Below are 14,551 nucleotides of genomic sequence, written 5' to 3'. Positions count from 1 at the left end.
TACTAGCATTCCTATGTATGCACCCTTAATTCTAATGTCGGTGTACACTAGGTATTAATGTTAAACACTTCAACAATGTGGTAGTACTATCTTATAGTATAAACAATTCTATATGTAAAACTTGCAAGGTTCATTTCTCAACATGCTTAAGCCTTTAGTATTTTGTCCCAGCTTTTCCATTCTACGATAGTCATACTTCTGTAGGACAATATTCTACAAGCAATTCTCTTCCTTAATAACCTGCTTATTTGCTTGATTTACATTTTGAAACAATCATGTAAGACTCCAAATTAAGACATTCTATAAATAAAAACATACCACATTTTTAATACTATTGCTTTAAGCAAGTCTTACCCATTTCTCCCAATTTGTAGAAACACGTTTTAACACAAACCTGCCTCAAAACCGGGAATGAGAAGTTTTTCCATTAACCTTCTTGCTGATGAGGGAATTTCCCCTTCTCAAATGGCAGGTGAGAATCACAATGAGGACCTGAAGGAGCCCAAGGTCCTGAATTCGTTCCAAAGGGCAGACTGAAAGCATGCGCCTCCCTTTTGCATGTCTGGTAAGTCTGAAGCTGCTTCTTGGCTTCTGTTTTATTTTATTACTTTTTTAAAGATTTATTTATTTTCATTGCAAAGTCAGATATACAGAGAGGAGGAGAGACAGGGAGGAAGATCTTCCATCCAATGATTCACTCCCCAACTGAGCCGCAAAGGCTGGTGCGCGCCAATCTGAAGCCGGGAACCAGGAACCTCCTCTGGGTCTCCCATGCGGGTGCAGGGTCCCAAAGCTTTGGGCCATCCTCAACTGCTTTCCCGGGCCACAAGCATGGAGCTGGATGGAAAGTGGAGCTGCCGGGATTAGAACCGGCGTCCATATGGGATCCCGGGGCGTTCAAGGCAAGGACTTTAGCCGCTAGGCCACACCACCACCGCCGGGTCCGCTTCTGTTTTATTGGATTCAAGAGAACCAAAAAATTTCAATTTGGCTGTTGTCTTAACTAATACATTCCTAGATAGTCTCTTATCAATAAGATGAAAATCACTTAAAAGGAGTTGTTGAAACACTGTTGTTCTTCACAAGGAACCAGACTTCAATTCCATTGTCTTACAGGAAAATTCAGAAATTAAACACATCATAACCAATTTCACTATCTAATTTCAAACTGTTTTTCCTGTAATGCAAAATCTCACTTCTTTCTAAATAAGAACAAATAATTTAAAATCTGGACCAATTTCATGATTAGGAAACATTTTGACCAATGGACATAAATACTCATTTACTTTATGCTAAATTTGATGCCTCATTTGCTATTTTATAATATTGTGAAATTACAATCAAATTATTTTAAATGACAATTATATTATCCAAGTTCTGTCTCAATCTTTGAAGGTTCTAGGGATCCTACTAGAACTTTCAAAGTCAGGATACTTGGTTTCAAACTCTGAAGAATTGAGGTGTAAATTAAAGTACACTTAACATGTAACTGAATATGTGAATGGATACTGAATTTTAGACCTGATCAGTGCCAGGACAACACTGTAAGCTGAAGACTAAGCAGCAAGAAAACGGTATAGGAGCCTAAGCCCAGCAGAGGTGGGGAGTCGGGTCTGACCAAATCCTGTTAGATGAGTTAGACCTCTCTCAAATTACGTACCAGGAGAGAGAAAGGGGGCCGGTCGTGGTCCGTCCCATCTTGTCTGTCAGTCATACACAGACCCAGTTCTGAACAAGAACAACTAAATTCACGACACAGATAGAAGTCTTGTCTGGACAGAAGTAATAGGACTCTAACTGACTAAACAAACATGCACAATCACTACACACGTCAGAACAGACATAAAATTCAACCTTTTGTGACTTCCAACCTCTTCTTTGACATACTTCAACCTGGAAATGTTTCGTAAAGCAAGCACATAGGTTCATCTCATGCTTAGCGTTAATTTAACCATGGATTTGGTCCACTGGTTACTTTTATGTATAACTGCTAGATGAAGTTACAGAACAAGTTTCCATTTTTTTCTTATGAATGTTACATCGCTTATGTCTTACCGTGTCCCTCCCAGCTAGGGGTTAGGGCTATGAGGTAGAGCTAGAGAAATTCAGGCCCTAAGGGTGGCCTGGGTGAGGTCAAGAGAAAGTGGAAAAGCAGATAAGGGCAAAGGTGAAAGTGGCTACAATGGAGAGGAAATCTGTGTGCTACCCAGTGAGGAGAGCAAATGGAGACCTTCAGACAGGGGAATGGGCCCGCCCTCGCAGCAAGACCAGGATCATGGGGTGATGGGATTATCATCCAGCCTTACATATGCCTGAGCCAATCTAGGAGCAAATGTACACCATAAAGGCTGTCGGAGATCTCGCAAAAGAATCCTTTCATCTAAAGTTTCGCTAAGACTACAGCAAATAGTTCCTTCTACTGTGCTGATCGTTGACATGGCTCAGAATAGGTTACATAGACAAGATTAGACAGAAAAACGTCTGCTGCAGCCCCTCTTCCTTCCTCATGGTTTGTTGGTAAAAGGGCAGGATTTTCCCAATCCAAGCGATTGAAAGAGGTGACCCACTTCTATGGCCCATAATGGCAGTCAATGGTGCTGAGGTAACCTTGAAGTGAGGCTGCCAGCCTGTTGCTATTTCTTCGAACCCATTCAAAATCCTTCATTCGGGCCCAGCGGCATGGCCTAGCAGCTAAAGTCCTCGCCTTTCACTTGCCGGGATCCCATATGGACGCCGGTTCTAATCCCGGCAGCTCCACTTCCCATCCAGCTCTCTACTTGTGGCCTGGGAAAGCAGTCGAGGATGGCCCAAAGCTTTGGGACCCTGCACCCGCGTGGGAGACCTGGAAGAGGTTCCTGGTTCCCGGCATCGGATTGGCATGCACCAGCACGTTATGGCTCAGTTGGGGAGTGAATCATTGGATGGAAGATCTTCCTCTCTGTCTCTCCTCTCTGTATATCCGGCTTTCCAATAATAATAAAATCTTTAAAAAAGATCACTCATTCAAGAAGGGACAACAGACTTTGCTGGTTCAGTCTTCACACCTAAAGCCTAGCTCTCTGACCCTGATCACTTGGCAGATCTAATTCAGAAGGTAAGTATAAGCTCTGGGCACCCCTCCAACAGATAAATGCACCCACTGGAGGGGACTGCCATCCTGGACAAGGGCAGCCATAAGCATGAAAGAATTTGAAAATGTTCACACTTGAAACAATTTCTTAGGGCAATAATGAGCCAGTAGCCTTGGCCCAGGGAGAGTTAGGCTCGCTCCTGGCATGGCTTTAAGTCCTGCATTCCAGGAATCACACTCCGCTGGGCAGTTCCCTTCAGGGATAACCCTAATGGGAAAGGCCTGGAATGCCTCACGCTGCCCTAACAGAATGCTTGCAACTGGCGCTGTGCTCTGACTCCCCTTGAGCTGGTGGTGGTTTCCTGCCCTCTGAGCTGCCCAGAAGCTCTGGTTGGGGCGGCTGAGGTGGGCCAGGGCCAATGTCCTGAGCATCAGTTTTGCTCTTCCCTTGCCAAGCATTGTGGGAAAATAAATTAACCAATGTTACCGATGGGTGCCAATCCAACCAGGGTCCCTCAGACCTTGAGTGCCTGAGCACCTAGGATTTCTAACCCTCTAAACTTCAGCATGTAATTTAGCACCTTAAGCGCAGGATGATCAGGTTCCTCACCATTACTACCCATGTTTAAGGACAGTAGAGGAGAGTGGACCTCGGATACCCAGTCGGGTTGCCGGGCCAAGGAGATTCTGTGCAGAGTTTTGGGTAACGCCCAAGTGTCACATTGGACAGAAACCGCCAGTCCTCACACAAGTTCACCCCAGAGCCATGCATCCAAGGCCATCTCTCAAAGCAGGAGATGAGAGGTTAGGTGCAGCATTGTCTTTTTCCCTATCACCTACCTCAACTTCAAGCTGTCAGGGGATTCGACTGGAGATAAGCTGGGAATGGGTGGGGGTGTGTGTGACCACCTTCGTGCAGAGCTGTGGGGTGTCAAGGGTCACTTACGCAGAGTACACTACAGCTCGACAGGAGGATTACAGCACTAAAGGTGAGTCCCAAGAGAAGAAGGCGACCTGAAGAACCACAACATGTGTGAGGATGTGCTTCACTCAGGAGGAGCGAGGAGGGGGCAGGGGTGGAGGGGAGGAGCAGAATGGGGTGCCTCTGCGGCTGGAGGGGAGGAGCAGAGTGGGGAGCTGCCGCGGGTGGAGGGCAGGGGAGCAAAGTGGGGGGGGCCTCGGCTGGAGGGGGGGGAGCCAGGGAGCAGAGCAGAGTGGGGCCCCTCGGCGGGAGGGGAGGGGACGGGAGTCTGGGAGCAGATTGGAGCAGACTGGGGTTGGCCCCGCAGGAGGGGAGCTGCAGTTTGGAGGGGAGGTCACGGAGCTGAGCTGAGTGGGGGGCATCCTGCAAGGAGGGGGCTGAAGTCTCGCAGCAGACCAGAGCAGCAGAGCAGCAGAGCAGCAGAATCCCTTCGGAGCGAGGCGCCCCCCCCCAGGAGGTGTCCAGGGTCCAGGAGCAGAGTGCCTGCAAGGGAGGGGATAAGAGCCAGGGAGCAGAGCAGAGTGGGGCCCCATGGCTGGAGGGGAGGGGAGCCACGGAGTGGATCTGAGCAGACTGGGGGGCCCATGCGGGAGGGGAGCCCCGGAATGGAGCAGAGAGAGGGGTCCCGTGAGTGGAGGGGTGCAGAGCCCCGGAACTGAGCAGAGAAGGTGGTCACGGAGCGGAGCACAGTCAGGGGGGATCCCGTAAGGAGGGGGCTGGTGTTGCACAGCTGAGCAGCAGAGCAGCAGAGCCACATTGGAGCAGGGAGGCATGGCAAGGAGGTGGCCTGGGTTGCTGAGCTCAGTGGAGCAGAGCAGGAGAACAAAAGAGCAGAACAGCAGCAGAGCGCCTTCGGAGTGGGGCAGAACCGCAAGGAGTGGGCCTGGTCCTCCAACAGAGCCCCTTCTGAGCCGGGCGGCCCTGCAAGGAGGGGGTGAGGTCGCTGAGCAGAGCAGCAGAGCAGCAGAGCAGCAGAGCAGCAGAGGGCCTTCTGAGCAGGGAAGCCCTGCTAAGCCCCACCAAGGAATGCTTCACCCTCCTCCAGGGGCATCCTGCATTCAAGACTCTTTCTCCTGCAGGTCACCTGTGACCATCAGCTGCCACTGATGTGCCACCTGAACCAAGAAACCCCAACAGCTGACGTGTCTTTCCCACACAGGCTTTCTCACCAGGAGAGGTAGAGTAGCAGCATGCTTGGATGCCTTGTTGGTGCCCGCTGCTCTCTCAGCACGGAACAGGCAAAGTTGTGCCAGCAAGGGGGACAGGTACATTCACCGGCCTGTTGGAGGAGCTGCTGAAGAAACTGGTAAGGGATGGAGTTGGGTGGTGCGGGTTTTGGTGGTTGGGGAGGGGTCCTAAGGTGTCAAGCCTCAGCCTGTGAGGCAGTTCAGCAGTATGGGTGCTGCTTCAAGACCTGACAGCATCCTCTGCAGTCCAGCTCCCTGACGATGGTGCTGGGAGAGCAGCGGAGGATGCTGCAGGAGCTTGTGCCCTGTGCCCCTGTGGCCCTATGCCCCTGTGGGACATGTGGAGGAAGCTTCTGGTGTCCGGGCTTGTCCTGGCCCAGCCACATCTGGCTCTGGTGGTGGTCCCTGGGGAAGTGAGGCAGCAGATGCAAGAAAGATTGCTCTCTCCCTCTCTGTTCCTTTGTGTTTGAAACAAAATATGACAGATCCAGGTAGGCACTCAGGCAAGAAGGAAGGAAGCAAAAGAAAGCTGCTGTCCTGGGTGGTAGGGAGTGTGCTGTGTGCTGTGCTGTGGCTCTAGACTGCTTTTGTCTGCCAATGCAGACCCCAAGTGTGTGCGTAGGGCTTCTGTCCTGGGACTTCTGTGCAACCTCTCCAAAGCGTGTCCTTGAGAGTGAATTTCTCTTAGGGTTGGTTTGTTTCCCTTGTTTGTGCAGGAGAGCCTGGAGGAGTGTCCTGCAGTGAGTCTTGCTGTCTACGACAGGGCGCATAAGCTGCTCTTTCTACCCCTGGTTGGCTGAGGCATTTTGAGCACTAGAAGGTCCAGCCCCAGCCATCCTAGTGTCAGGTGGGAATCCCGGACAGAATTCCTTTATATGTGTCCCTTGAAGATTGGGCTCCAAGGCCAAACAGCCCGCATACGAAGGATCAAGAGGGGGTGGAGGATGCTTGTGGCCTTGCATCAGGCCAGGTCACTGTGCTAGGAAGTGGCTGTCTGTCTTCACCAGCAAGGTAGAACCTAGGGCACAGGGAGAAAACTAAAAGCTGGAGTTCCACGTCACGGTCCCCAGAGGCCCAACGTCAGCAAGCACACGAACCCTATGGGAGCTGGAGTCCCATGTGAGCGTGCCCACAGACCTTCTGGGAGCTGGAGTCCCATGCCAGTGTGCCCTATGACCCTGTGGGACCTGGAGTCCCATGTCTGCATGCCCACAGGATCTCTTTGACCTCGATCCTAATTCAACATTCCCCAATCTCGGGGGATCTGGAGTCCCACCTCAGCGTGGCCATGGACCCTCTGAGACCTGGAGTTACACACTAGCTGACTACCAGTGATCTTTTGCAGATGAGGTCCCCGGAAACCTTTCTGGGATCCAGCAGCAGAGGATCCTCCACCCTGCTGGGGTTCAGCAGCAGAGGATCCTCCACCCTGCTGGGGTCCAGCAGCAGAGGACCTTGCTCTGCTGCTGGTGTCCGACAGCAGAGGACACTCCTCCCAGCTGGGGTCTGGCAGCAGATAACTCTTCTCAATGCTGAGGTTCAGCAGCAGAGGACACTCTTTCCTGCTGGGGTCTGGCAGCAGTGGACCCTTCTGTCTGCTGGGGTCCTGCCTCAGAGGACCCTCCACCCGGCTGTTGTCCAGCAGCAGAGGAACCCACTCAGATCTGGGGTCCGACAAGAGTGGTGCCCCCTCCAGTGCAGGTGTCCAGCACCAGAGGACATTCCTCTGCAGGGGTTTGGCAGCAGAGGATTCTTCTCTCTCCTGGGGTCTGGCACCAGAGGACCATCCTCTTCTGCTGGGGTCGAGCAGTAGAGCACCCACCACTACTGTTGGACCCCAGCAGAGAGGAAGCATCAGAGGACCCTCCTCTCTGCTGGGGTCTGGCAGTGGAGGTCCCTCCTCCTGCTGGGGTCCAACACAAGAGGATCCTCCTCTCCTTCTGTGGTCTGACACCAGAGAACCCTTCTCTTCTGCGTGGTTCCGGCACAAGAGGAGCCTCCACCCTGCTGGGGTCCTGCAGCAGAGGACCCTAGTCTGATGCTGGGAATCGGCAGCAGAGGACGCTCCTCTGCTGCCCTTCCCCAGCCGAGAGGAAGAAGCAGATGACCCTCCTCTCTGCTGGGCTCCAGCATCTGAGGAACCTCCTCCTGTCTGTTGGAGTCCAGCAGCAAATGACCCTAATCTCTGCTGATGTTCGGCACCAGAGCACCCTCTTCTTTGCTAAGGTCTGGGAGCAATGGACCCTCCTCTCTGCTGGGGTCCGGCAGTGGAGGACCCTCCTCTCTTCTGTGGTCCTGCACCAGAGGATCCTCTTCCACTCCTGGGGTTCCACACCAGAGGACCCACCTCCCTGTTGCTGGGTTTCTGGGCCCAGAGGACACTCCTCTACTGCTGGGGTCTGGCACCAGAGGACCTTCCTCTGTTGCTGGGGTCTGGCAGCAGCGGATCCTTCTCCCAGCAGGGGTCCCGCAGCGAAGGATCTCAACTGCTGCTGGGGACGGCACCAGAGGACCCACCTCTCTGCTGGGGTCCAGCACCTGGGACCCTCCACTCTGTTCGGGTCGAGTAGCAGAAGACAGTCATCTCTGCTGGGATCCAGATGCAGTGAACCCTCCTCTGCTACTGGTGTCCAGTAGCAGAGGACACACTCCTGCTGCTGGGATCTGGCAGCAGAGGACACTCCGCTTCTGGTGGGGTCGACAGCATAGAACCTTTGTCTCTGCTCAGGTATGCCAGCAAAGAACCATATTCTCGGCTGGGGTCCAGCACAGGAGGACCCTCCTCTCTGCTGGGGTCTGGCAGCAGTGGAACCTCGTCTCTGATGCGGTCCTGCAGCAGAGAACCCACCTCCCTGCCGGGGTCCAGCAGTAGAGGACCCCCCTCTGCTGCTGGGGTCCAGCGGCAAATAACTCTCATCCCTCCTGTGTTATGGCAGCAGAGGACCCTACTCTCCTACTGAAACCCAGTATCAGAGGACCCTCCCCTCTGATGGACTGGGGTCCAGCAGCAGAGGACCCTCCTCTCTGCTGCACATCAGCCAAAAGGAAGCTGAAGAGGACCCTCCTCTCTGCAAATGTCCAGCAGCAGTGGACCCTCCTCTGCTTCTGGGGTCCGGCAGCAGAGGACACTATTCTGCTGCTGTGGTCTGCGAGCAGAGGTCCATCCTCTGCTGCTGGAGTCCAGAAGAAGTGGGCCCTGCTCTGCTGCTGGGGTCCGGCTGCAGTGGACCCTCCTCTGCTGGACCCCAGCAGAGAGAAAGCAGCACAGGACCCTCCTATTTGCTTGGGTTGAGCAACGGAGGACCCTCCTCTCTGCTGGGGTCCAGCACCAGGGTATCCTCCTCTGTGCTCTACCTCAGCTCAGAGGAAGCAGCAGAGATCCCTCCTCTCTCCTGGGGTCCAGCACCATAATACCCTCCTCTCTGCTGAAGTCCGGCATCAGAGGACACTGCTTCCTGCTGGGATCCTGCAGCAGAGGAACCTCAGTGCTGGAATCCTGCAGCCAAGGACCCCCCTCATTGCTGGAATCCAGCACCCGAGGACCAACCTCCACTGCAGGAGTCCGGTAGCAGAGGACACCCCTCTGCTCGAGTCCGGCAGCAGAAGCCCCTGTACTCTGTTGGGTTCCGTGAGCAGAGGATCCTCCTCTGCTGCTGGGGTCCAGCAGTGGTGAACCCTACTCTCTGCTGGGGTCCTGCAGCAGAGGAACCCCCTGTCTTCTTTATTCCAGCAGAGAGGAAGTAGAAGAGGACTCTCCTCTCAGCTGGTGTCCGGCAGCAGAAGACCGTCCTCTCCTGCTGGCCTCAAACAGCACAGAAACCTTCTCTCCTAATGGGACCCAGTAGCAAAAGGACCCTCCTCTCTAATGGACTGGGGTCCAACAGCAGAGGACCATCCTGTCTGTTGGGGTCCAACAGCAGAGTACCCTCTTATCTGCTTGGGTCCGGCAGCAGATTACCCTCCTCTCTGCAGATGTCCGACAGCAGAGCACCCTGTCTGATGGCGTCTGGCAGTCACTGATCCTCCTCTCTGCTGGGGTACAATAGCAGAGGACCATCCTTTCTGCTGTGGTCTGGCACCAGAGGACCATCCTCTGCTGCTGGGGTCCGAAACCAGAGGACCCTCTTTTCCTCTCTACCTCTGCAGAGAGGAAGTTGCAAAGGACTCCCCTCTCTGCTGGGGTCCAGTACCAGAGGACCCTGATCTCTGCTGTGGTCCAGCACCATAGGACCTTCCTCTCTGTTGGGGTCTAGCAGGAGAGGGCGCTTGTCTCTGCTAGGGTCCAGCAGAGAGGGAGCAGTACAGGACCTTCCTCTCTGCTGGGGTCCAGCAGGAGAGGACCCTCCTCTTTTGCTGGATCCCTGCAGAAGAGGAAACTCTTCTGCTACTGGACCCCAGCAGAGAGGAAGCTGCAGAGGAGCCTCCTCTCCTGCCTAACACCAAAGAGAGGAAGTAGCAGAGGACCATCCTGTTCTGCTGGTGTCCGGAAGCAGAGGACCATCCTCTCTGCTGTGGTCTGGCAGCAGAGGACACTCCTCCCTGCTGGGGTCTGGCAGCATTGGACCCTCGACCCCACTGGGGTCCGGCAGCAGATGACCCCCTTCCGCTGCAGGTATCTTGCACCAGAGAACACCCCTGTGCTATTGGGGTCCAGCAACAGAGGACCCCCCTCTGCTACTGGTGTCTGGCAGAAGAGGAAGATCTGTTGCTGGGGTCTGGCACCAGAGGACCCCCCTTTGCTATTGGGGTCCAGCAACAGAGGACCCTCTTCTGCTGCTGGGCTCTGACACCAGAGGACACTCCCAGCTGGCATCCGGCAACAAAGGACCCTCCTCCGTGCTGGGGTCTGGCAAAAGTAGACTCCTCTCTCTACTGGGGTCCAGCAGCAGAGGACCCTTCTCTTCTGCTGGGGTCCGGCAGCAGAGTACCCTCCTCTCTGCTAGGTTCAGTCCGCAGAGAACCCTACTCTTTGCTGGGGTGTGGCAGCAGAATTCCCTGCTATTTGCGGTAGTCCAGCAGTAGAAGACCTTACTCTCTGCTGGGCTCTGGCAGCAGAGGACCTCCCTCTGCTGCTGTGGTCTGATAGCCGAGGATCTCCTTGCGCTGCTGAGGACTGACAGCAGAGGACCTCCCTGAGCTGCTGGGGTTTGGAAGCAGAGGACGCCTCTCCCTTCTGGTGCCCAGCAGCAGAGGACCCTCCTGCCTACTGGGTTTCAGCAGCAGAGGACCCTATTCTCATGCTGCACCACTACAGCAGAGGACACTTCTATGCTGCTGGACCACAGAAGAGAGCAAGATGCAGAGGAGCCTCGTCTTCTACTGGACCCCAAAGAGAGGACGAAGCAGAGGACCCTCATCTTCTCCTGGGGTCCAGCAATAGAGGACCCTCCTCTCTGCTGCGGCCTGGTAGCAGAGAACTCCCCTCTCTGAAGCGGTCCAGGAGAAGAGTACCCTCCTCTCTCTTGGGGTCCGTCATGAGAGGACCCTCCTCAGCTGCTGGGGTCTGGAACCTGAGGACCCTCCTTTGCTGCTGCGGTCCAGCACCAGAGGACACACCTCTCTGCTAGGGTCTAGCACCGGAGAACCCTGCTCTCTGCTGGGGTCTAGCAGCACTGGACCCTCCTCTCGGCTGGATCCAACAGCAGAGGACACGGCTATGCTCTCTGCTGGGGTCCGACAACACAGGACCCTCCTCTGCTCCTGGGGTCCGATATCAGAGGACCCTCTTCTCTGCGGGTTCTGGAAGCAGAGGACACTGCTTTGATGCTGGGGACCGGCAGCAGAGAACAATAATCTGCTGCTGGGGTCTGGCAGCAGAGGACCCTCCACTGCTGTTGGGGTCCAGTAGCAGAGGATGTTCCTCTGCTGCTGGACCTCAGCAGAGAAAAAATGCAGAGGAGCCTCATCCTTTACTGGACCCCAAAATAGGACACAGAGGAAGACCTTTCTTCTGCTGGCATTGGGCAGCAGAGGATCCTTCTTTGCTACTGGGGTCCGGCAGCAGAGTACTCCCTCTTCTGATGTGGTCCAGTACCAGAGAAAACCCCTCTGCTGCTGTGGTCCTGCACCAGAGGACCCGCCTCTGCTGCTGGAGTCCAGCACCAGAGGACCATCCTCTCCTGCTGTTGTCTGGCAGCAGAGGATTCTCACCCCTGCTGGGGTCTGGCAACAGAGGACCCTCCTCTGTTCCTCGGGACAGGCACCAGAGGTCCCTCCTCTGTTGCTGTCATCCAGCAGTAATGGACCTTCCTCCCTGCTGGGGTCCAGCAATAGAGGACCCTGATCCCTGCTGGAGTCCGCCAGCAGAAGAGCCTGCTCCCTGCTGGGGTCTGACCGCACCACAGGACTCCCCTCTCTACTGTGTCCAGTAACAGAGTAGCCTCCTCTACTGCTGGGGTCCGGCACCAGAGGACCCCCATCTGCTGCTGGAGTCTGGCACCAGAGGCACACTTCTCTGCTGAGGTCCAGCACAAGAGGACCCTCCTCAATGCTGGGGTCCAGCAGCAGCGACCCTCCTCTCCTCCACTGTCCTGCAGCAGAGAACCCTCCTTTTATGCTTGTTTCCAACAGCAGAGGACCCTCCTCTCCTGCTGGACCCCTGCAGCAGAGGACACTCCTCTGCATCTGAATCACAGAAGAGAGGAAGTTGCAGAGGAACATCGTCCACTACTGGACCCCAAAGAGAGGATGCAGCAGAGGACCATCCTCTTCTGCTGGGGTCCAGGAGCAGAGGAAACTCCTCTCTGCTGGGTCCAACGGCAGAGGACACTGCTTTGCTCCTCGGGTCCTACAGCAGCAGAGAACTTTCTTCTCTGCTGGGGTCCAACAGCAGGGGACCCTCCTCTGTTGGGTCCGGCAGCAGAGGACACTGCTTTGCTGCTGGGGTCAGGAAGCAGAGGACAATCCTCTGCTGCTTGGGTACGGAAGCAGAGGAGCCTCCACTGCTGCTGAGGTCCAGAACCAGAGGACTCCCCTTTGTGCTGAGGTCGAGCAACAGAGGACCCCCCTCTGCTTCTGGGGTCCGGCACCAGAGGAACCACTTGTGCTGCTAGGGTCCGGTACCCGAGGACTCTCCTCTCCTGCTGAGGTTCAGCACCAGAGGACCCTCTACTCTGCTGGGGTCCAGCACAAGAGGACCGCCTTCTGCTGCTCGGGTGCGGCAACAGAGGACCTGCCTTTGCTGCTGGACCCCAGCTGTTAGGAAGCTGCAAAGGACCCTCCCCTCCTGCTGGACCCCTGCAGCAGAGGACCATTATCTGCTGCTGGACCACAGCATAGGGGAAGTTGCAGAGGACCCTCATTCCCTACTGGACCCCAAAGAGAGGACACAGCAGAGGACCCTACTCTTCTACTGGCGTCCTGCAGCAGAGGACCCTCCTCCATGCTGTGTTCCGGCAGAAGAGGACTCTCAACCACTGCTCGGGTCCGGCACCAGAGGATCCTCTTCTGCTGTTGTGGTTCGGCAGCAGACAATCCTCTTCCCTGCCTGTATCCGGAAGAAAAGGACCCTCCTCCCTGCTGTGGTCCGGCAGCAGAGGAACCTCCTATGCTCTTGGAGTCCGGTACCAGAGGACCCCCCTCTGCTGCTGGGGTATGGCACTAGAAGACCCCCGTCTGCTGCTGCTGGGGTCTGGCAGCAGAGGACCCTCCTTCTGCTGGGTTCAGGCAGCAGACGACCCTACTCCCTGCTGGAATCCGGCAGCAGAGGACACTTTCCTGCTGCAGTCCAGCAGTAGAGGACCTTCCTCTGCTCTTGGGGTCAGGCAGAAAAGGACCCCCCTCTGCTGCTTGGGTCCAGCAAAACAGAACCCTCTATGATCTTAGGCCCGGCACCAGAGGATACCCCTCTCTGTTGGAGTACAACACCAGAGGTGCCTCGTCTCTGCTGGGGTGGATCAGCAGAAAATTCTCCTCTCTGTCTGGGTCCGGCAGTAGAGGACCCTACACTACTGCTGCGTCCGACAGCAGAGGACCCTCTTCTTCTGCTGCACCCCAGCAGAGAGGAAGTAGTAGAGAACCATCCTCTCTGCTGGTGTCTAGCATGAGAGGACCCATCTCTCTGCTGGGGTCCAGCAGAAAGGAAGCAGAAGAGGACCCTCCTCTCTGCTGGAGTCCCGTAGCAGAGGACCTTCCTCTTCTTTTGGGTTCAGCAGCAGAGGACCCTCCTCACTGGTGTAGTGCAGCACCAGGGGAGCCTTGTCTTCTGCTGTGGTCCAGCAGCAGAGGAAACTCCTCTCTGCCTATGTCCAGAAGCGGAGCACCCTCATCTCTGCTGAGTTCTAGCACTAGAGGACCTTCTTCTCTGCTAGGATCCAGCACCAGATGACCTCCTCTCTGTTGGGGTCCAACATCCGAGGACCCTTCTCTGTGCTGGCGGCCAGCAGTAGAGGACCCTCCTCTTTTTTTGAGTCTGCCAGCAGAGGATGCTCATCCCTGCTGGGGTCCGGCAGCAGAGGACCTTCATCCATGCTGGAGAGCCTTGGATGAGCGTCCCGCACTGAATGCTGATGGCCACGAGAGGGCGCACAAAGCCGCCATTCTTTCTTTTCTTTTTTTCTTTTCTTTTCTTTTCCTTTTGTTTTCTTTACAGGTTTATTTATTTTATTCCAAAGTCAGATATACAGAGAGGAGGAGAGACAGAGAAGAAGATCTTCCCTCCGATGATTCACTCCCCAAGTGAGACACAATGCCTGGTGCACGCTGATCCAAAGCTGGGAACCTGGAGCCTCTTCTGGGTCTCCCATGTGAGTGCAAGTTTCCAAAGCTTTGGGCCATCCTCGACTGCTTTCCCAGGCCACAAGCAGGGATCTGGATGGGAAGTGGAGCAGCCGGGATTAGAACCGGTGCCCATATGGGATCCTGGCTCGTTCAAGGCCTGGACTTTAGTTGCTAGGCTACGGCGCTGGGCCCCAAGCTGCCCTTTCTACCCCTGGTGAGCTCAGGCCTTCTGAGCTCTAGACAGTCCAACTCGAGCCATCCTAGCATCAGGTGGGGGTCACAGACAGTATTCTGGTACACGTGTTGTTGAAAGATCAGGGCTCCAAGGCCGAACAGCCCACATACCAAAGCCCGGGAGGGGTGGAGGACGCTTGGGGCCTAGCATCAGTTCGGGCCTCTGTGATAGGAAGTGTCAGGGTGCCTTTAAGAGCAAGGCACTTAAAGAACCCTGGGAGGTGGTGTCCTATGTCAGCATGCCCACAGGCCCTCTGGGAGCTGGAGTCCAACAACAGCATCTTGGAGGCCCTGAGAGCTGGAATCCTGCACCTGCGTCCCACAGGCCCTCTGTGAGCTGGTGTTACATACCAGCCCACT

This window comes from Ochotona princeps, chromosome 1, assembly GCF_030435755.1.
Source record: "Ochotona princeps isolate mOchPri1 chromosome 1, mOchPri1.hap1, whole genome shotgun sequence".
Lineage (NCBI taxonomy): Eukaryota > Metazoa > Chordata > Mammalia > Lagomorpha > Ochotonidae > Ochotona > Ochotona princeps.
This window is presented reverse-complemented; position numbering follows the sequence as displayed.